Below are 21183 nucleotides of genomic sequence, written 5' to 3' on the forward strand. Positions count from 1 at the left end.
GACTTCATCAGAAGTAAAAGCTACTGTTCTTTAAAAGATAAGGTAATAAAAAGATGTTACAGACTTGTAGAAAATATTTGCAAACATATAGGTGTTAAAGGGCTTGCAACCGGAATTCATAAAGAACTACCAAAGCACCATAAATAAATAAATAGTTAAATTTTTAAATGAGCAAACTATTTGAACAGATGCTTCATTAAAAAAGAAACATGAACAAATGTTCAGCATCATTAGCCATTAGGAAAATGCAAATGGAAACCTCAATAAGCATCAACTCCACATCTATTAGCATGGCTAAAATTTCAAAGACTGACCATACCATATATTGGAAAAGATATAGAGGAACTGAACTTCTCATATACTGCTGATAAGAATGCAAAATTATACAATTATTTTGGAAAACTACCTGGCATTTATCTTGAAAAGATAAATGTATCCTCCTAAGTGTTTACAAGAAACTAAACAAATCTCTATACAAATACTTAACATGAATTTTTACAGCAGCTGAATTTAATAGTCAAAAGGTGAATGGGTAAACAAACAATGTAACAATACCCTGAAATACAAAAGGAATCAGCTAATGATAGTCCTACAACATGAATGCATATCAAAATAATTACAAACAGAAGAAAAGCAAAAAGAAATACATATTGCATGTTTCCATTTATATAAAATTCTAATAAACACAAAAGATACGGTGACTGATGTAGTGGGTAGTTGCCTAGAGCTAGATGGGAGTTATAGCATGAAGAGATTATAAAAAGTCAGCAGAAAACTATTGGGAATGAACTAATGGATATCTTCATCTTCTTGATTGTGCTGATGTTTTCACAGGTATATACATATAGTAAAGCTCATCAAATTATATAGTTTAAATCCACACACTTTATTATATTTCAACTATATATCAGCATAGCTTTTTTAAAAAGAAAAATGTTAGAAACTGCAATTTGTGTTGTCCTAACAGTGAAAATCCCCTTACCCAGCCACAATTCTCATGAGTAAATTAGAATTATGAAATGAAACTTCCTGTTTCATGAACATGGGGTGTAATGAATCAGTCTGATTTCTACTATTTCTGAAAAAAGAGAATAAACATACCAAGAGTGGCAAAATATGTATCCTAAACTGACTTTGGGATTTTACACAAGGGTTTTTTGTTGCAAATAAATGTACTTTGTAAAGTGGACTTCTCTTAATTTTAATGATGCCTTTAACTTCAAGAGAAATCAGTGTCTTTTAAGTGTAGGAAGTTAATAAAAACATTGATTACAACAAATGTATGAAATTAACATAATTAGACAAAAATTGCTTTTTTGTAGATATAATATAGCACCAAATTGATCTTGCTAAATATGAGTGCATTAAGTTTTTGTTTTTTTTTAAAGATTGGTAATCAATAGAGTATTTAATTTGGGGCTTTTAATGAAAAGAATGGATCTCTAAAAAACAGGGAGGGGGAGATCATTTTATCAGACCTCCACTATCTGATTACTCTACCCTCATGGCATATTCCTAAAATCAATGGGGATAGGGGGCATAATGAATCAACAGTAGTCTTTATGGTTTATTCCTTCCATAAGTAGGGAACATTTCTCTATGCAAAAATAAAAAATAAGAGCAAAGAGCTGGCAATATTGCATTCAATTTTATGTGTTGCCCAACTTGGAACTACTCCTCTGAGGTAAGTTTGACTGACTGTAAATTGGTAAGAGATAGGAGATAAATCCAGGAGATAATAGCATGACAAAAAAGAAAGTTACAGAAAGTAAATAAATGGATAAAGGTGGCTGTGAATAAGGAGAAAGGGTGAGAGCACTCTTGCCTGGTTAAAAAAAATGCATAAGAAAAATGTTTATTTAGATTTTCTGCCCATTTTTTACTTGGGTTGTCTGTTTTTTAATATTGAGATGATTGAGCTGTCTGTATATTTTGGAGATTAATCCCTTGTCTGTCAATTCATTTGCAAATATTTTCTCCCACTTTGTGAATTGTCTTTTCATTTTGTTTATGGTTTCCTTTGCTGTGCAAAAGTTTTTAAGTTCAATTAGGTTCCATTCACTTATTTTTGTTTTTACTTCCATAAATCTAGGAGATGAATCCAAAAAGATCTTGCTGCGATTTATGTCAGAGAGTGCTCTGTCTTTGTTTTTCTCTAAGAGTTTTGTAGTATCCAGCCTCATATTTAGATCTTTAAACTATTTTGAGTTTATTTTTATGTAGTATTAGGGAATGTTCTAACTTCATTCTTTTACATGTAATTGTCCAGTTTTCCCAGCACCACCTATTGAAGACAGTCTGTCTTTCATCCATTGTATATTCTTGCCTCCCATGTTGTAGATTAGGTGATTACAGGTGTGTGGGTTTATTTCTGGACTTTCTATCCTGTCCCATTGATTTGTATTTCTGTTTTCATGCCTGCATCATACAGTTTTGATGACTGTAGCTTTGTAGGGTAGTTTGAAGTCAGGGAGCCTGATTCCTCCAGCTCTAAAGAAGACATACAGATGGCCAAAAGCAGATGAAGAGATGCACAACATCACTAATTATTAGAGAAAGCAAATCAAAGCTACAATGAGGTATTCCCTCACACTAATCAGAATGTACATCATCAAAAAGCCTACAAACAATAAATTCTGGAGAGGGTGTGGAGAAAGGGAACCCTTTTGCACTGTTGATGGCAATATAAACTGGTACAGCTGTTACAGAGAACAGTATGCATGTACGTGTGCTCAGTCAAGTCCAGCTCCTTGCAACTCCATGGACTGTAGCCCACTAGGCTCTTCTGCCCATGGAATTTTCTAAGCAAGAATATTGGAGTGAGTTGCCATTTACTACCCCACAGGATCTTCCAGACCTAGAGACTGAACTCGCATCTCTTGTGGCTCCTCCATTGGCAAGCAGATTCTGTACCACTGTGCCATGTGGGAAGGCAAAAAACAGTACAGAGGTTTCTTAAAAAACTAAAAATAGAGATCTAGCAGTCCCATTTCTGGGCATATAACCAGAACACCATAATTTGAAACGATACATACATGCATCTCAATGTTCATTGCAACACTATTTACATAATCAGGACATGGAAGTGATTTAAATATCCATCAACAGAGGCACAGATAAAGAAATGTGGTACATATATATGTTGGAACATTACTCAGTCATGAAAAAGAATTAAATAATGCCATTTGCAACAACAGGGATGGACCCAGAGATTGTCATACTGAGCAAAGTAAGTCAGACAGAAAAAGACAAATGTTATAAGATGTTGCTTATATGTGGAATCTAAAAAAAAAATAGCACAAATGAACTTATTTACAGAACAGGAATGGAGTCACAGATTTAAGAAACAAACATGGCTGTCAGGGGGGAAAGGAGAAGGGATAAATTGGGAGATTGGGTCTGACACATACACACTACTATGTATGAAATAGATAACTAATAAGGATGTACTCTATAGCACAGGGACTCTACCTAAAACTCTGTATAATGGGTTCCTAACCCCTAGGCCATGGACCAATAACCTGGTAGGAACTGGGCTGTACAGCAGGAAGTGGCAAGTGAAACTTCATCTGTATTTACAGCCACCTTTCTTTGCTCTCATTACTGCCTGAGCTCTGCCTCTTGTCAGATCAGTGATGCCATTAGATTCTCATAGGAGTGCAAACCTTACTGTGCTGGAATCATCCTGAAACCATCCCTACACCCTATCTATATAAAAATAGTCTTCTATGAAACCAGTCCATGGTCCCAAAAAGTTAGGGACTGCTGCTCTATCTATATGGGAAATTACCTATATGGAAAAGAATATAAAAAAGAGTGAATGTATGTATATGTATAACTGATTTCACTTAGTTACACAGCAGAAACTAGAATGATGTTATAAGTCAACTAAATACTTGAATTTAGAAAAGTGCATGGGATAATTAGAAACCAGGAAGGAATGGCTCCAGCCTAGGGTATCTGGGAGAGGAAGTCTGACTGGAGATGATTTGCAGTAGGATATAATAAAAGGGTAGCAGCAGCAAGGAGAACATAATGGTTTGTGTTGTGATAAACAGGGCCCAGTGATATCTTGTAGGGCCAGCAACATTTGACATTGTAGGTACCTGTCTATTCAATACAGCACGTGCTATGTGAGTGTGTGTGTGTATGTGTGTTAGAAAAACTATTGAATCTTGAATATAGGCCTGCATGCCTTTTGACTAGACCAGATGTATCACCTATTAAGGAGTAAGGTGTGTGAACAGACAGCAAGGTGATCAGGTAAAATGCCAGCAAAGAGGAAGCAGGCTGCAAGGGAATATGGAAAGTTGCTTTCTAACCCTTCAGACCCAGGAAGCACAAGAAGTGAGGCCAATAGTATTCTTAGGCACCTATCAATATTTTAAATATGTAATTTTTATTTCTTTGAAAATATGAAGACAGATGAAGATAATATAACAATGAATTTAACCTACAATATATTTATCTTTGGCTTTCCCAGTGTTTCAGTGGTAAAGAATCTGCCTGCAATGCAGGAGACACAAGAGATGCGAGTTTGATCCCTTGGTTGGGAAGATCCCCTGGAGGAGGGCATGGCAACCCACTCCAGTATTCTTGCCTGGAGAATCGCATGAACAGAGGAGCCCAGTGGGCTACAGTCCATGGGATCGCAGAGTCGGACAGGACTGAAGTGACCTACCATGCATGCACATATTTGTCTTTATACTGATACAGTCACAAGTTTTAAATGCTTTTTATTTCTTTTTCAGGAAGGAGGACGTTTGCAATGGCAGCAGTTCCTCAGACCTTGGAAGTCAAAGCGCAGCCTTAGTTGAAGGAGGTTACCGACATGGCTTTGTGTCTTATCAAACGTTAAGCCTATGTGGTGTCAGAGCGACCCTGGAGCTCATAACATGGACAGTACTGTGGACAGCAATGCAGCTTTCCTTAACTAGGAAAACAGCAGTGAGATGAGGAGTCAAAGCGTTGTATTTTGCTGTGGAGTCCCCCAGAGGTGCCTAAACACCCTTTCCCCAGGGCAGGTGCATCGCCAAGAGAGGTCAGGTAAGAATCTGCAACCTTGCTCGAAGGCGACCTGCACTGCCTTTCTAATCAGGGCCTCTTCTTGCTAAAAACACATAGATGTCACCTTGACTACAGGTTAAAATTATTGAAAGGATCATCAGAGGATTTTTATTACCTATCCCCAGCTTACCGTTGTTTCCTATCTCCAGGGGAAAATAAAAAGATCAGAAGAGAATTCTGGTTAGACAGTAAAATCGAAATACTAATCAAAAAAAAAAAAAATCACCAGGGACTGAGGAGGTAGACCCAAACACACAGAGAAAGAGCAGTGTCAGAATGCACAGTAAAAGGTAATTTCCATCAATATACCCTATTTATCTAACCTTTGAAGTATCGCCACCATTATTGCATAATATCAGCATTCATATATAACATTCTGATAAAGGTCCTTGAGGCTCTGAAGGCCTTTCATGTTAAAACATGCTATTTGTGTCACATCCAAGCTTTCTCTACTGTTTTCCTGATTTGACTGCATCTCTCAACCTTGATTTTCACTGCAACTGCTAAGGATTGTACCCCCACCTCATTTCAGATTTGGTGGGTTCATTCTGTTGTGAGAGTCTCAAGATGGGAAGGACTGTAACTAGGGTTTGTACAGTGAGGAGTGTTAGTGGATTGCCAGTCAAAAACTGTGGAGAAGACAGTGGCACCCCACTCCAGTACTCTTGCCTGGAAAATCCCATGGACGGAGGAGCCTGGTGGGCTGCAGTCCATGGGGTCGCTAGGAGTAGGACACGACTGAGCGACTTCACTTTCACTTTTCACTTTCATGCATTGGAGAAGGAAATGGGAACCCACTCCAGTGTTCTTGCCTGGAGAATCCCAGGGACGGCGGAGCCTGGTGGGCTGCCGTCTCTGGGGTCGCACAGAGTCGGACATGACTTAGCAGCAGCAGCAGCAGCAGCATCAACTGAGCATGAGAGTAGAAGGGTTGGCCTTTGCAGAAAAAGTAAATGATGTGGGAAAAAAAAAAAAAAAGCTAAGTGTGATGGAATGAAACCTACTCCACTTTAGTGATGCCGATGAAAATCCCCGAAGTGATGATTAAAGCCACTTCTGGTGTCTGTCCACCCTCACAACAGAGAGAAGAGATGGAGCAATGTGAGGAAGAACAACACTGCCACCTTCAGGTGGCTGCATGCCTCTGCAAGGCACAGGTTGACCTACAGGTTGTATTTGTCGTTTAGTCGCTCAGTTGGTGTCCAACTCTTTGCGATCCCATGGACAGTAGCCTGCCCAGCTCTACTGTCCATGGAATTGTCCAAGCAAGAATACTGGAGTGGGTTGCCATTTCCTTCTCCAATAAGCCATATGCTATGGGTATTTATGATATTTGATAGGTATTTCCTGAATAGGAAGCACAGAGAGCTAAAGGCATAGACATGAGCACTGTATTTTCATTACTTGTATATCGTGTTACCTACTCTTTCTTTCTAGTAGTGTGTACCATTTAAAAGTAGATTTCAGTCTTAGAATGCTTTCTTTTTTACCCTTTTTTTCCCCATCCTTGAAAGGGGAAGAACTCTCTTGAGGTCTGTAGTGAAGTTCTTTCCAAAGGCGTCATGAATCCTTTGATCTCATTTCAGTTCCTTTCTCAGATACAGCTGAGGCTAGTCACGGGGCACAGTGCTCCTTGATGAGGGCGGGGCACCCCACAGGCTGGGGCTGAGGGAGGGCTCCGGGCTTCACTCACCCTCCCCTTGGTGAAGCTGGGTTAATGTCCCCATTAGAGACATTCTGAGGATTTGGAGCTGACATGCTTGGAAGGGGGTGTATATAAAAACATATAGATCTTAAATCCTTCTTCACTATACTTGTACAACAGATTTCAAGTAGATTCCAAATTTTTATCTGAATCTGCTGAGACAACCAGTAGGGGTGATATCCCCTTCTGTTTGCATGAAGGTTTTGACAAAAGGGAGTCAGGGAAAAGAACATTTAAGTCAATACTTGACAACTATCTCCCATTTCTTATGTGCATAATATTTCCTAATTTAAATACCTCATTTACAAATTATGCCTCAAAATTTACCAGAAAAATGTTCCATCCATACTGCTTTGTTTACCAATAACATAAAGATACAACTTTTGCTCAATTTGTTAGGAAATCAAAATGAAATAATTGGCAATTAACTAAGTTTCTTAGGAACATTAACATATTATTTCTACAGTGGACAATTTGGAAAAATAATAGAAGATAAACCAAAATTATAGAATAATTTGTATAGTTTACATAAGATTTGATAAAAACAATAGTGAGATCCTCACCCCAATTATATCCATGCTTCAGTATCTACATCTGTGTAAAGAGGAGAGCTTCTGAGAGCTCTATGGTATGATATAATGGATAGTTTCTTTATTTCTGTAAAGAGTTAAAACTCCTACATCTAATTCCAATAACATTATAGCACAGTCAATAATTCTTTTCTGTTAGGATTTCCAGCAGTTCTCATTGCCTCACTTTTGAATTTATAAAGCATTCACTTTTGAATTTATAAAGCATCCACTTTTGAATTTATAAAGCATTCATTTACAAACTGTGCATTTAAATTACTTGGAAGGTGACAATAAATGCTAGATCTGTATGTGTGCCAGTTGCAATAAAGAAAAAGGAACAGTAAATAAAGGAGAATGTTGAGTTAGACATAAAAGTATTTTGATAAAATGATCAAGGCAGGCATACTGAAATATGAGGAAATAGGAAAACTTGGCACTAGCATTTTTAGAAGAAGGTGTAATTCTGAGCCAAACAGAAAACCATAGCTATTTCCTGTTCCCTCTGGGTCATTTAAATATTTTAAACTGTTGTGAAGGCACAGGGGAACTTGGCCTACGGGTAGATTTGCATTGCCCATCACAGATTATCAAAATGTAGTATTTTACTGATGTTGCAACTTCAATATATCAAATATCATCTATATTCATGATGAGTCTATTAATGAATATAGTTCATCACTAGATACCAGCTTCTTCACTGCTTAAAATTTTTGCCTCTCTTTTTTCTTCCCTGATATTACAGGGTAATATGGCATCCATGTATATACAAATAAAAGAAGACCCTCCATGGGAGGGTTCTGAAGGAGCTTCCTGTGATGGCTATGTTGTTCTTGTTGTTCTCCAGTCTCACAGTTGTGTCTGACTCTTTGTGACCCCATGGACTGCAGCATGCCAGGCCTCCCTGTCTTTCACCATCCCTCAGGGTTTGCCCAAGTTCATGTCCGTTGAATTGGTGATCCCATCCAGCCATCTAATCCTCTGATGCCCTCTTCTCCTTTTACCCTCAATCTTTGCCAACATCAGGGACTTTTCCAATGAGTCAGCTGTTCCCATCCAGTGACCAAAATACTGGAGTCTCAACTTCAATATCTGTCCTTCCAATGAGTATTCAAGGTTGATTTCCCTTAAGATTGACTGGTTTGACTTCCTTGCTGCCCAAGGGACTCTCAGGCGTCTTCTCCAGTACTACATCAATTCTTTAGCTCTCTGCCTTCTAAAGGGGCGGCCTGGTGTGCTGCAGTTCATGGCATCTCAAAGAGCTGGACACAACTGAGTGACTATCATTCACTCACCCTTTGGAGATGGCCAATAATTAAAATGTTATCCATTACCAGCTAGCAAGTCAATATAAAGGTAATTCTCACTGAGTAGTTTTGCCTGCAGTACAGTTGTATCGCTTGCCAGCGGTTTTAAGGGAAAACAAAAAAGTATTGAAAAAGAAGCAAAAACATGGCTGGCCTATAGGGAAAAATATATAAATATCATCCAAACTGCTTGCCTTTCTTCTTATCCTCCCCTTGAATTCTACTGTTTTTTTCATCAGTATTGTTCGATGAAACCAACCCCTGAGAAATATAGCTATTTCTCACCATGTCTCTATGCCTCTGTGGTTATATGTGTATTTTATTTTGTGTCCTTTTGATGGTTCAGGTTTTGCTAAGATCATCCCAAGAAACCATAACCAGCATTTCATCTTTTTTGAATCAATATCTTGGTCATTTATGTAGTGAGAATTTCCCCAGAGATTCAGCAAATGCCATTCAACTCAAGTTTATTTGCATATCTATTTTATTACCATAAAGTACCAGGAACATAATCATGATAACTCAAATCTGAAGCATGTTTGTCTACCAGTGGTGAGGTTGGAATGAGGCCATGAGACGTTTATACTGTCAGAGGGTTGGCCTTGTGTCGGGTGAAAAGGGTTATAACCGGCTGTAAGAGCCAGGGCCATGCTGGAATGCAGGAAACTCTAAGAACCTTAGTCCTGGTGTCTAGTGAGATGTGCAAGCACTGGCAGATATCATGGATAGATAAGAGGACCAGGTTAAGAAATGAACAATGTCAGGAATCAGGAGGCATTCAAAAGCTATTATAAGAGCAGAGAAATGGTTACACAGATGGTAAGGAATCTGTCTGCAGTGCAGGAGACCCAGGTTTGATCCCTGGCTTGGTAAAGTCTCCTGGAGAAAGAAATGGCTACCCACTCCAACATTCTTGCCTGAAGAATTCCATGGACAGAGGAGCCTGGCAGGCTACAGTCCATAGGGTTGCAAATGACTGAGCAACTAACACATTCAGGAAAACAGAGGCTACATTTTAGGAGGCTGAAGACTCAGTGGAAAAGACACATATACAGGTAAACCCTAAAGGTGAGGTCTTAACATGCGCAGCAGGAGTTCAACCACTTCTCTCCCGGATAACCTGCATGCTCAATGGCTTTTGGTGTCCTGTTGGCCAGGGGAGACTGAAGGGAGAGGGATGCTCACTGAGGCATGCTCGCTGAGGGATGCTCATCAGAGAATTGATCCGCTCCTAGGGGGATGACCCACAAACAGGACGGCAGGCCTTCCAAGTGCGCTCCCATCTGAAAAGAGCCACCACTGCGGAGTGTCTCAAAGTGACGGCTATAGCTGGCATTATAATCCACTAAGAAATTCATTACAATGCAAATTCCTGGGATTCCATTCTGGATCTGCCACATTAGATCTAGCTCATCTTTCTGGGTGTGTAAGAGAGATGAATTTCTGCCGCACTTAAGCTTGCAAACCAGCCAAAGTCAAGTAAGTGCTGCCCTTAGTTTTATGTTCAATTTAGTGTTTGACCTTGTGCTACAGTTGCCTCAGCAATCAAAGAAGGATATCTATTTATATCCTGTCTATTGGTTAAAATAACAAGAAATTTCTTTTTAAATTTGGAAGTCTTATCCAGAGATTGGGCTTCCCAGGTGGCTCAGTGAGTAAAGAATCTGCCTGCAATGCAGGAGACACAGGAGATGTGGGTTTGATCCCTGGATGAGGAAGATCCTCTGGAGGAGGGCGTGGCAACCCACTCCACTGTTCTTGTCAGGAGAATCCCATGGACAGAGGAGCCTGCCAGGCTACGGTCCACAGGGTCGCAAAGAGAGGGACACAATTGAAGTGACTGAGCACACACGTATCCAGAGATTTTTATTAATTTCCATTGGATGAAGGTGAGCGTTCCTCTGGCCTCTGGCTGTCATCAACATCCATATTCTTGTATAGGTGTGGCAGAAATTCTTCTCAAGTGGGGCAGAAATTCATCTCTTATTCATGTAAGAATATGTATAGGTGACATATTGAAACATGTCTCCCTAGTGTGTTGTGTTAATTTCCTTAATCACCATAATAAATTACTATTATACAGAATATATTCTGTGCAGCGTGGGGCAGTCCCAGTGGCTCAGTGGTAAAGAATATGCCTGCCAATGCAAGAGACATGGGTTTGATCCCTGGATAGGGAAGATCCCCTAGAGGAGGAAATGGCAACCCACTCCAAGATTCTTGCCAGGAAAATCCCTTGGACAGAGGAGCCTGGCAAGTTAGAGTCAGACATGATTTAGCAACTGAGCACACAGGCATGAATGCATATTCTGTACAGGATAAATATACTGAGCAAAATGCATTTCTCCAGGAATATCTGCCAAAGAGCACAGAGCGCATATATTACGTATTGCAAGGCAGGGCATGTTCATCAATGGAAAGTAAGTTTTGAACAGGACAGTACAAGTAAAGCTTCCTTCTGACAAAGGCTGTCAGGGAGACTCCACGTGGGAGATGTTCTGGGTCCTACACAGTGTTCAAAGAGCACAAAGGGCATTCCACAAATTGTGTACACATGTTGCAGGAAGGGGGACCCCTTCCAGGACCCGAAACTGTGCTCTTATCTAATACTCAGAAATGAATTGCCCAAGGAGACACATGTGCTGACAAAGCAAGAGAGTTTACTGGGAAAGAGCACCCAGATAGAGAGCAGTAGGATAAGGGAACCCAGAAGAACTGCTCTACCATGTGGCTGGCAATCTTGGATTTTATGGTGATGGGATAAGTTTCCAGGTTGTCTTCAGCCAATCATTCTGACTCAGAGTCCTTCGTGGTGGTGCATGCCTTGATCAGTCAGGATGGATGCCAGCAAGGATTCTGGGAGGTGGTCGGACATGTGGTGTCTCCTTTTGACCTTTGCCGAACTCTTCCAGTTGACAGTGGCTTATTAGTTCCATGTTCCTTACCAGCACCTCCTGTCATAAAACAACCCATGCAAATGGCTACTATGGTGCCTGGCCAGAGTGGACAGTTTCAGACAGTGTGCTTCCCCTAAACTATAGCTTGTGGGTGGGAAAATGCAGCTGTGTGCTCCAATAATCCATAAGGTCCACATGACTGCTGTATAAAGTGTAGGGTGGCTGGTGGGATGAGAAAGGAAGTGACAGAGGAAAACACTAGCTCTCAGCCTGCTGAGAGCTGGCCTAAGGCTGGTTGGCAGCGCTGGCCCTGTCCTTACTGTTTGAGACACCCTCACTCTGTAGTCCTGGGGTGTGGGAGTTGTCAGGCAGGGGTGCTCAGTTCCCCTTAGCATCACACCAGAGTCTGGGTGCCATCAGCAGAGCCTAGATGTGCTGAGTCTGTGCCCACCTGGGGGGCACAGCACAGGAGTAGGTGGGAAGGCAGAACCCCCTGTGTCCCCCCAGAAGCTGTAGGGGGTTGTAGGTTTGTGACTCCTGGGTCAGTGCGTTGCTTTTTTGAGGCCCTTTTCTGACACTTATGTTCCCCAAGAGGGTCTGGGGCTTTGGAGCATGCACACAACAACAGGCTGACCAGTGGAGATTCACTTTCCATTCTGGTCCCTTGGCAGGAAGAGAAGCTGACAGAGGATAACGCCTAGTCCCGAGATGCAGCAAGCAGGCTGTCTGTTGGTGAGTGTGGGGCTCTGGCCCTTCTGCTTGCTTGGGACTGTGGTAGAGACAGGGAGCGGCAATGGGTCAGGTCTCCTCTCCTCTGGGGAGGTGGTGATGGAGGGAGACCAGGGCATGGAGGGAAGGGAGCCCACCCCCTGCTCTGGTCCACTGGCAGCTCTGATGCTGTTTATCATCTGTCTTGTCACCACAAGGTGACAAGGGCAACCAAAGGGTGATCACTCCTCCCATGTCTGACCCAGTGATGGAGTCAGAGCTACATAATATTTTTCTGTGTGACTGTTACATACTTTTAAGCCATTCCTCATCATAGTAGGAATTTCACATTTATTTCAAAAGTATTATTAAGTTGAATCTACTTGAAGTAAAATTTTTGTCAACATATAGAAGTATTTTCACTATGTATATGTGTGTGTGTATATATACATATATATGAGGAGGGCATGGCAACCCACTCCAGTATTCTTGCCTGGAGAATCCTCATGGACAGAGGAGCCCAGCAGGCTAAGTCCAGTGGGTCGCAAAGAATCAGACACGACTGAGTGACTAAACATATATATATTATATATGTATACATACACACACACACACACACACACACACACACACACACAGAGACGCTTATAGTTTGGGGTCATATCATTTCAATAGTTTTGAGGTTTTTGAGTATTACCTTAATTTATAAATTAATCTAGGAGGAATTGAGATCTTTTAGCTATTCTATATTTTTATTATGAAAAAAGTTAGCATTTTAAGTTAAGAGTTTTATAATACCTCGACTCCATGTGTGTTTTTCTTTGGTAAATTGCTCATTTCTTGTAGAGGCTGTGACTTTGTATTACAATGTTCTATAACCTTATGAGTTTATCCAACTCATAATTCATTATAGAATTTATTGTCATCATTTTTAACATTCATCCTTCCACACATTCACATTTAAGTATTATTGTTGAACCTTTAGAGTTTATAAGAATACAATCATATATAAAATAATGACTCTTTTGTCCGCTCCTTTCAAAGATCCTGCATGGGTTTTGTTTTGCTTATGGCTGCATCTGCCAGAATTTCAGAACAATGTTTACTAGGCTCAGTTCTGTAATCTAGGACCCCCGGTTAAGACCAAGGCTGCTCTCCATCGTGTTTTACAGGAACCAGCAGCACTTAAGTGATCTCAGCGGAGAAGATGGCTGCTGGTTCCAACAGACGCCAGTCAAAGTGAGTATTTTTTTCCTGGGCAGTGAATCAGGAGTGGAGGGAGGAGGGACAGTGTCCTAATTTCTGTCTCCATAGCTGTTAGGGCAACTCAGAGAGGGGATGGCTTGTCCCTGAACCATCAGGACTCTAATTCCCTCCCTGCCCCCTCCTCTTTTTCCCACCCTGCGCCCCTCTGTCCTCTAACAGTGGCCCCTAACACCTCCCTGTCCTTCCATCCTCCACCATCCTCTCTCCTCCCTGGTTGCTCAGGGCCAGGCTGACCCACTCTGAGACATCCAAGAGGTTGTGCTGTCCAGCAGGGCACCCCTGGCCCAGAGAGGCTGTGGAGCCCCTGTCCATGCATTCTAAGTCTCTTTAATCATGTCCGACTCTTTGCAACCCCATGGACTGTAGCCTGCCAGGCTCCTTAGTCCATGGGATTCTCCAGGCAAGAATACTAGAGTGGGTTACCATGCCCTCCTCCAGGGATCATTCCAACCCAGGGATCGAACCCACATCTTACATCTCCTGCATTAGGAAGCAGGTTCTCTACCACTGGCGCCACCTGGGAAGCCCCGTGGAGCACCAGAACTGTGGCTAAATCTGATGAGCTGTAGTATATAACTCGATACTGTAGTTCAAGGAGTTGGTAGAAAAAAGGACTGTAATTTGTCTCGTTAACAGTTTTGTTTTTTTTTGTTTTTTTGTTTTTTTTTTTTGTATATTTATTACATGTTGAGGAGCTTCCCTGGTGGCTCAGATGGTAAATAATTTGCCTGTAATGCAAGAGAACAGGGTTCAGTCCCTGGGTCAGGAAGATCCCCTGGAGAAGGGAATGGCAACCCATTCCAGTATTCTTGCCTAGAGAATCTCATGGATAGAGGAGCCTGACAGGCTACAGTCCATGAAGTCACAAAGAGTCAGACACACAACTGAGCAACTAACACTACATATTGCAGTGAAAAAACTTTTTAACTTATTTTTAATTGGAGGATAATTGCTACACAATGCTGTGCTTCTTTCTGCTGTACAGCAACATGAACCAGCCATGCTGCTGCTACTGCTAAGTTGCTTCAATCTGACTCTGTGTGACCCCATAGATGGCAGCCCACCAGGCTCCGCCGTCCCTGGGATTCTCCAGGCAAGAACACTGGAGTGGGTTCCCATTTCCTTCTCCAATGCATGAAAGTGAAAAGTGAAAGTGAAATCGCTCAGTCGTGTCCTACTCCTAGCGACCCCATGGACTGCAGCCCACCAGGCTCCTCCGCCCATGGGAGTTTCCAGGCAAGAGTACTGGAGTGGGGTCCCATTGCCTTAGGTACACATATATCCCCTCCCTCTTAAGCCTCCTTCCAACGCCCCCATCCCACCTCCCTTAGGTTATCAGAGAGCACCGGATTGAGCTCTCTGTTATAAAGCAACTTCCCATTAGCTATCTATATTACATATTGAAATGAAAATTTTTAGAATACTTTGAGTTAGTACCATATTTTATGAAAATTAGTATTGTTATTTTTCATGTTTTTAGTGTAACTGTTAGAGAATATAAACTTGCGTTGGGTGCCCTCCTTATGAACTATGGATGGTGGTGTGCACAGCATTTCACACACACAGCATTGAATCTGCAGCACAGTCCATGAGGCGGGTGGTGTTTGCTCCATTTTATGATTAAATTCTTGCTCAGATTCTGTCCCCATCCAGCTCTACCACAGTGTCAGGCAGTGAGGCCAAGCGGGGTGTGAGGCCGGAGACCTTCCTCCCTCCAGGCCTTTGCTTTGTCCCCAGTGCAGAGGTGGCAGCCAGGGGGCCTCACCCTCCTGAGAAAGGCAGGTGCCCTCCTCCGAGGTCTGTTGCCCCTCGCTGTCCCACCCTCTGTCTCATATCACAGATGCCTTCTCCCTCTGTGACGGCAGTCTCCTCTTCCAGATTGGCTCTCAACCCCTGCTTAAGGCAGGACTCTCTGCTGACCTGGACTGCCCCCAACTGCTCTGGGTGCTGGCGAAGTCCAATGCCCAATGCCGGTGTGGCTTATTTCTCTGCTGCTGGGAAGCAGGTCAGGGGCGCAGAGCAGCAGGCTTACCAGCAGGGGGAGCTCCTCAGGTCCCTTCCTGAAGTCAAGGCCTGAATTGAAGGTCCTCTGCCTATTGGAGAAGGAAATGGCAACCCACTCCAGTGTTCTTGCCTGGAGAATCCCAGGGATGGGGGAGCCTGGTGGGCTGCCGTCTCTGGGGTCGCATAGAGTCGGACACGACTGAAGCGACTTAGCAGCAGTAGCAGCAGCAGCCTTTGTGAAAGCCTGTTCCAACTCTGTCTCTGTGACTTTCCCCCAACCTAGGCCTGAAGCTATTCTTCAGTGACTTTGCGTCTATCTTTTCCTTGTGACTTCTGTGATTCGCTCCTGAGGCAGTTGAGCTTCACATGAAATGAGATCGTTGTGGCCAGAGAATAGGCCTGGGTCTCTCCAGATGCCTTGTGTAAAATACTGCCGGTCACCAAGAAGGGACAGAGGACTTCAGTCAACACCCTGATGGATGCCTTGGAGATGCTGGGGCAAAGATTGACAAAAGAGACAATTCAAGAGCACCTGCTGAACTCAGGAAAGTATTAACATGTTTATGAAGAAAGTGAGACAGGCTCTGCTGCACCCTGACTGTTTGAGGACCTCAGTCTTTCAGTTCAGGACACACTCCTAATAGGCTTCTAGTTTTTATTTGTATTTGTTTGAAATTTGTCATTCATGTTAATATGTATGCATTTAATGACGTAACTTATAGTGAAAGTGTTAGTCACTGAGGCACGTCCAGCTCTTTGCAACCCTGTGGACTGTAACCCGCCAGGCTCTTCTGTCCAAGGGGTTTCTCCAGGCAAGAATACTGGAGTGCATTGCCTTTTCCTTCTCCAGGGGATCTTCCCTACCCAGGGATGGAGCCTGGGTCTCCTGCACTGCAGGCAGACTCTTTACTGACTGAGCCCCCAGGGAGGCCCCGTGACTTGTAATACACATCATTAAAGTGCAGATGTCTTGTATGTCTTTGTACTTTTATGTTTGTGCATATATTTATATGTGTAGAAAAACATTTTGCAAATATAATTTCTAGGTTTATGTGGGCTACCTGGTTGAGCACTGGCAATCCAAAGCAATTAGAAATACAAAAGGAGGGCATTCCCTGGCTGTTCAGTGGTTAGGACTCTGTGCTGAGAGCTCTGAGTTCAATCCCTGGTCAGGAAGTAAGATCCCATAAGCCGTGAGGCAAAAACAAACAAAAACCTACAAAACAGTAACAACAATGAAGGCGAGCAAGCCCACTGCTGGGGGAGTTTGACTGCTTTGGGATTGCCTGGCTACTTCTCTACGGTCCAGGCTTTAAACATGTCAACTTTTAGTTGGGTGGATATTTGTATTTTTTATAGGGAGATGTTAACAAGTGAGCAGAGAGGGAGGAGAAGTGGCTCCCCTGTGCTGTGTCTGGTGACCGTGAACTGAGCTGTCGTTCCCCGGGCTTCCTCCTGCTCATCTGGGAGGTTAGGGTGGGACGTGGGTTAGATATGAGTGTCAAATAGTTTCTCTTGTCAGTGACCTTCATTCCATCAGGGCTCAAGGAAGAGAGGACAGGGATCTGCCATGGTTTCCGGGAGGAAGAATGGATGGGTTCCTGGGTTATGTTCAGTGTTGGCTTGCTCCGCACTAGATGGGCCCCCCTTGATACTGGTGCTCTGAGCCCAGAATTGCCTTTTTGTGTTTAAATTGGCTCACTAAGGATCTCAGCCCCTCTGTAAGCTTTGACCTTCTGCAGAAAAGACACAGAAATGCTGATTCTTAAATACTGTGAGAACTGACCTAAAATGCCTGCTATATTAGGGTTTTGTATTTTTTTAATTAAAAAAGGTTTTTTTTATTTTTTACTTCTGCTAAACCCTTTTCCATAGTGTTCCAATCACTGCAGGATAATTTAATGGCAGAAACAATTCTCAGGGAGCCCATCTCAAGGTTTGTCTTCCCTAAGGTTGATGTGACTTGTGTGGTCAAAACTGGAATTGCCTAAAATTTCGGTACAAATGGACACAGTGTGTGGAGGTCACGTGTGTTTTTAGAAGGGCTCACCCCCGTGGTGTTGGAGCTTCCTCCCTCTGGCCCTGATGCCCCTCCCTTTCCTGGAGTCAGGTGTTTCCTGTCTTTGCTGTTCCTTCTGTGCAGGACACCCTGCCTTCATCCCCAGGAGATAGAAATGAATTCTTGGGACTTGCCTGGTGGTTCGGTGGTTAAGACTCTGCACTCCCAATGCAAGGAGCCCAGGTTCAGTTTCTGGTTGGGGAACTGAGATCCCACACACCACAACTAAGCACGTGCTCCACAACTACTGAGCCCATGTGCTATAGAGCCTGCATATCACAACCAGAGGAGCCTGTGTGCTGCAGTGAGTAGTCTGCACAGCTAAAATAAATAAACAAGGTACAATAACATTTGCAACTGTCACCTATATATTACAAAAAGCATCTGTCACCTATATATTACAAAAAGCATGTGCATTTGTAAAACAGTTTAAAAAATAAATAGTCCAGTGTCGGGTCACTTGTCCCCTTCTCAGAAGACTTCCTTGAGTGCCCGTCTAAAGTATCAGCCCTGTCAGTGTTTGTCATGTATAGTCATTTGTACACATTTATTGTGTGCTTTACTAATGAGAACCTTCAAAAAACGTGAAACTTGACTCCTTTGTTGCTTTCCGGTGGGTGCTTAGTTGCTCAGTTGTGTCTGACTCTTTGCGACCCCGTGAACTAAGGCTACCAGACTCCTCTGTCCATGGGATTCTCCAGGCAAGAATACTGGAATGAGTTGCCATTTCCTACTCCAGGGGATCTTCCCGATCCAGGGATCGAACCCGCGTGTATCGAACCCGCGTGTCCTGTGTCTCCTGCGTTGCAGGCGAGTTCTTTCCCTGCTGAGCCATCCAGGAAGCATTACTGCTTTATGCCAATGCAAATGTGACAATTTAAAGTTTCACTTGAAGACTGGATGCCTGTTCAAGTTTCTCCTCAGTAATGAATTTGTGACCAAATTAAATATGCAATGTCATATACAAATTTTATAATTTTATGTAAATGTGCAATTTTATGATTTTGAACCAAATTGAATATTAAGTGTTATATACAAATTTTGCAATTTTCTATAAACATGCAATTTAAAGAATTTGTGACCAAATTAAATATGCAATGTTATATAAAAATTTTATAATTTTATATAAATAAGCAATTGAATGAATTTATGACCAAATTACATGGCAGTTACATAAAAATTTTGCAATTTTATGTAAACATGCAATTTTATGACTTTGTGATGAAATTAAATATGTGATGTTATATACAAATATTACAATTTTGTATATAGTTTATACATTTTGACAAATATGGAATATTATAAAAAGTATAAAAACTATCAAAATATTATGAAATTATATACTTTTCTATAAATATACAATTTTATGAATTTGTGACCAAATTAAATATGTAATTTTATATAAAAAGAGGCATGTGTGTGTGTTTTCTCCCCGTCCTCTGGTTCTCTGGAGCAGTTCTGAGTGAAGGGTACAGGTGTGTGTTCTTGCTGTGTGACCCACTCCTTCCTTCTCCCCTTTATGCCTCAGGCTTATCCTGCATGGGTGTGTCTCCTGCTCTGACTCAAGATTTTCAGATGCCAGATTCCTAGGGGACTGGAATTCAGCCCCTTCTCCATCCACCTCCTCCCCGCTCTTCCCCTGGGAGAGGGGCCCCAGCCTGGCCGGGTTCCTGCACAGCCTCCCCGCTGTGGTGTCTCTGAGTCCTATCTGGGCCTGCTGGGCTCCCTGGAGGTACAGACTGGCTCCTTCAGAGCTGTTGGGAAGGGCTGGTGGGGCCCTGCTTGCTGGGGTTCTTCTGTGGCCCCTCACTTGTGAGCCTCCTGCCACTCTGGGGCCACCTTCCCCTTCTGTCCCTGCTGTCCTTTCTGCATCCTCATCACAGTGGGTCTGGTAGCTCAGCCCTGCAACCTCATGGGAGACCCAACTCCTTTCCCCTGGACCTTAGGGCCTTAGGGTAAGATCCCCCACCCACCTAGATTTCCTGGGGGAGCCCCGTGGTCCCAGCCCGTCCCCTTCCCCAGAGCAAAGGTGCTAGTGCAGAGCTGCACACCCCCTTGACTGCCCCCACTCCTGCCTGTAAACAATTACATATTACATCAGGAGTGGGAAGAAAAATATTTTAGATCACAAATCGGGAGGAAGAGGTGAATTTATAATTACTTTAAAATAAATTCTTGAAAAGCAGTGTTGCCTGTGTGAGACCCCTATATCAAATCATCTAAGCTGCCCTTGAATGGAGAAGACTGACTGGGCCTCCATTTGTTTTTATGTCTGTTAACACTTTATGAGTAGCTGAGGGGTGGAGGGGTGGTGAGGGTGTTAGGGGCAATATTATATAATCAATAGGCTTGAGCTTCCCTGGTGGCTTACATGATAAAGAGTCTGCCTGCAACGCAGGAGCCACGGGTCCAATCCCAGGGTCTGGAAGATCTCCTGGAAAAGGAAATGGCAACCCACTCCAGTATTCTTGCCTGGAGAATCCCGTGGACAGAAGAGGCTGGCAAGTCCCAGTCCATGGGGTCACAAGGAGTCGGACATTACTGAGCAACTAACATTTCACATATGCGATGCATCTGAGCAGTTTTACAAGATAGGTAAGAGCATGTATTAGTGGAAATTACCCTAAAACTTAGTGTTTTAAAACTACAGCCTTATTCTTGTTTTTCCGTCACTCAGTCATGTCTGACTCTTTGTGACCCCATGGACTGCAGCATGCCAGAATTCCCTGTCCTTCACCATCTCTCAGAGTTTGCTCTAACGCATGTCCACTGAGTCTTCTCCAGCACCACAGTTAAACAAAGCATCAGTTCTTCGGTGCTCAGCCTTATTTACGGTCCTACTTTCATATCTGTACATGACTACTGGAAATACTATAGCGTTGACCAGACGGGTCTTTGTCAGCAAAGTGATGTCTCTGTTTTCTAATACGGCATCTAGGTTAGTCACAGCCTTTATTACATCACCATTTCTAATGGTTCAGTGTAGTTTGGTTCTCTGATACTGAGTCTCACCAGACTGGGGCTGTGGTCCCTTCAAGGCCTGAATGGGAAAGGACGTGCTTCCAAGCACACACATGAGGTGGGGGCTGGATTCAGTTCTTGGGGGCAGTTGGCAGGAGGCTGTCCTTTGTCCTTGTGATGTGGGCCTCTCCGTTTATTGTTTACTGTGATGTGGGCCTCTCCATTTATTGTTTATTAGTCACTCAGTCATGTCAGACTCATTGTAACCCCATGGACTATAGCCTATCAGGCCCCTATATCCGTGGAGTTCTCCATGCAAGAATACTGGAGTGGGTTGCTATTTCCTTCTCCAGGAGATCTTCCCAACCCAGGGATCAAACCCAAGTCTCCTGCATTAGCAGGCAGATTCTTCATGGCTGAGCCAGCAAGGAAGCCCAGTCCTCTCCATGTGTGTGTATGTATATGCTAAGTCACCTCAGCTGTGTCCAACCCTTTGCGACCCTGTACCAGGCTCCCTCTGTCCATGGGATTCTCCAGGCAAGAATACTGGAGTGGATTTCCATGCCTTCCTCCAGGGGATCTTTCCAATTCAGGGATTGAATTGGCATCTCTTAGGTCTCTAGCAATGGCAAGCAGGTTC

At 42.9% G+C, this 21183-nt stretch overlaps 1 long non-coding RNA gene across 1 annotated transcript; it reads left to right on the top strand.

The window, feature by feature from the left end:
* Positions 1-13425: 13425 nt before the first annotated feature.
* On the top strand, positions 13426-16264 carry LOC120867703. The gene is made up of 2 exons (XR_005721977.1): positions 13426-13492; positions 15807-16264. It is a non-coding gene; the product is annotated as an uncharacterized LOC120867703 (long non-coding RNA).
* The last annotated feature ends 4919 nt before the right edge of the window (positions 16265-21183 follow it).

This window comes from Oryx dammah, unplaced genomic scaffold (genome assembly GCF_014754425.2).
Source record: "Oryx dammah isolate SB20612 unplaced genomic scaffold, SCBI_Odam_1.1 HiC_scaffold_1, whole genome shotgun sequence".
In the NCBI taxonomy this organism is placed as follows: Eukaryota; Metazoa; Chordata; class Mammalia; order Artiodactyla; family Bovidae; genus Oryx; species Oryx dammah.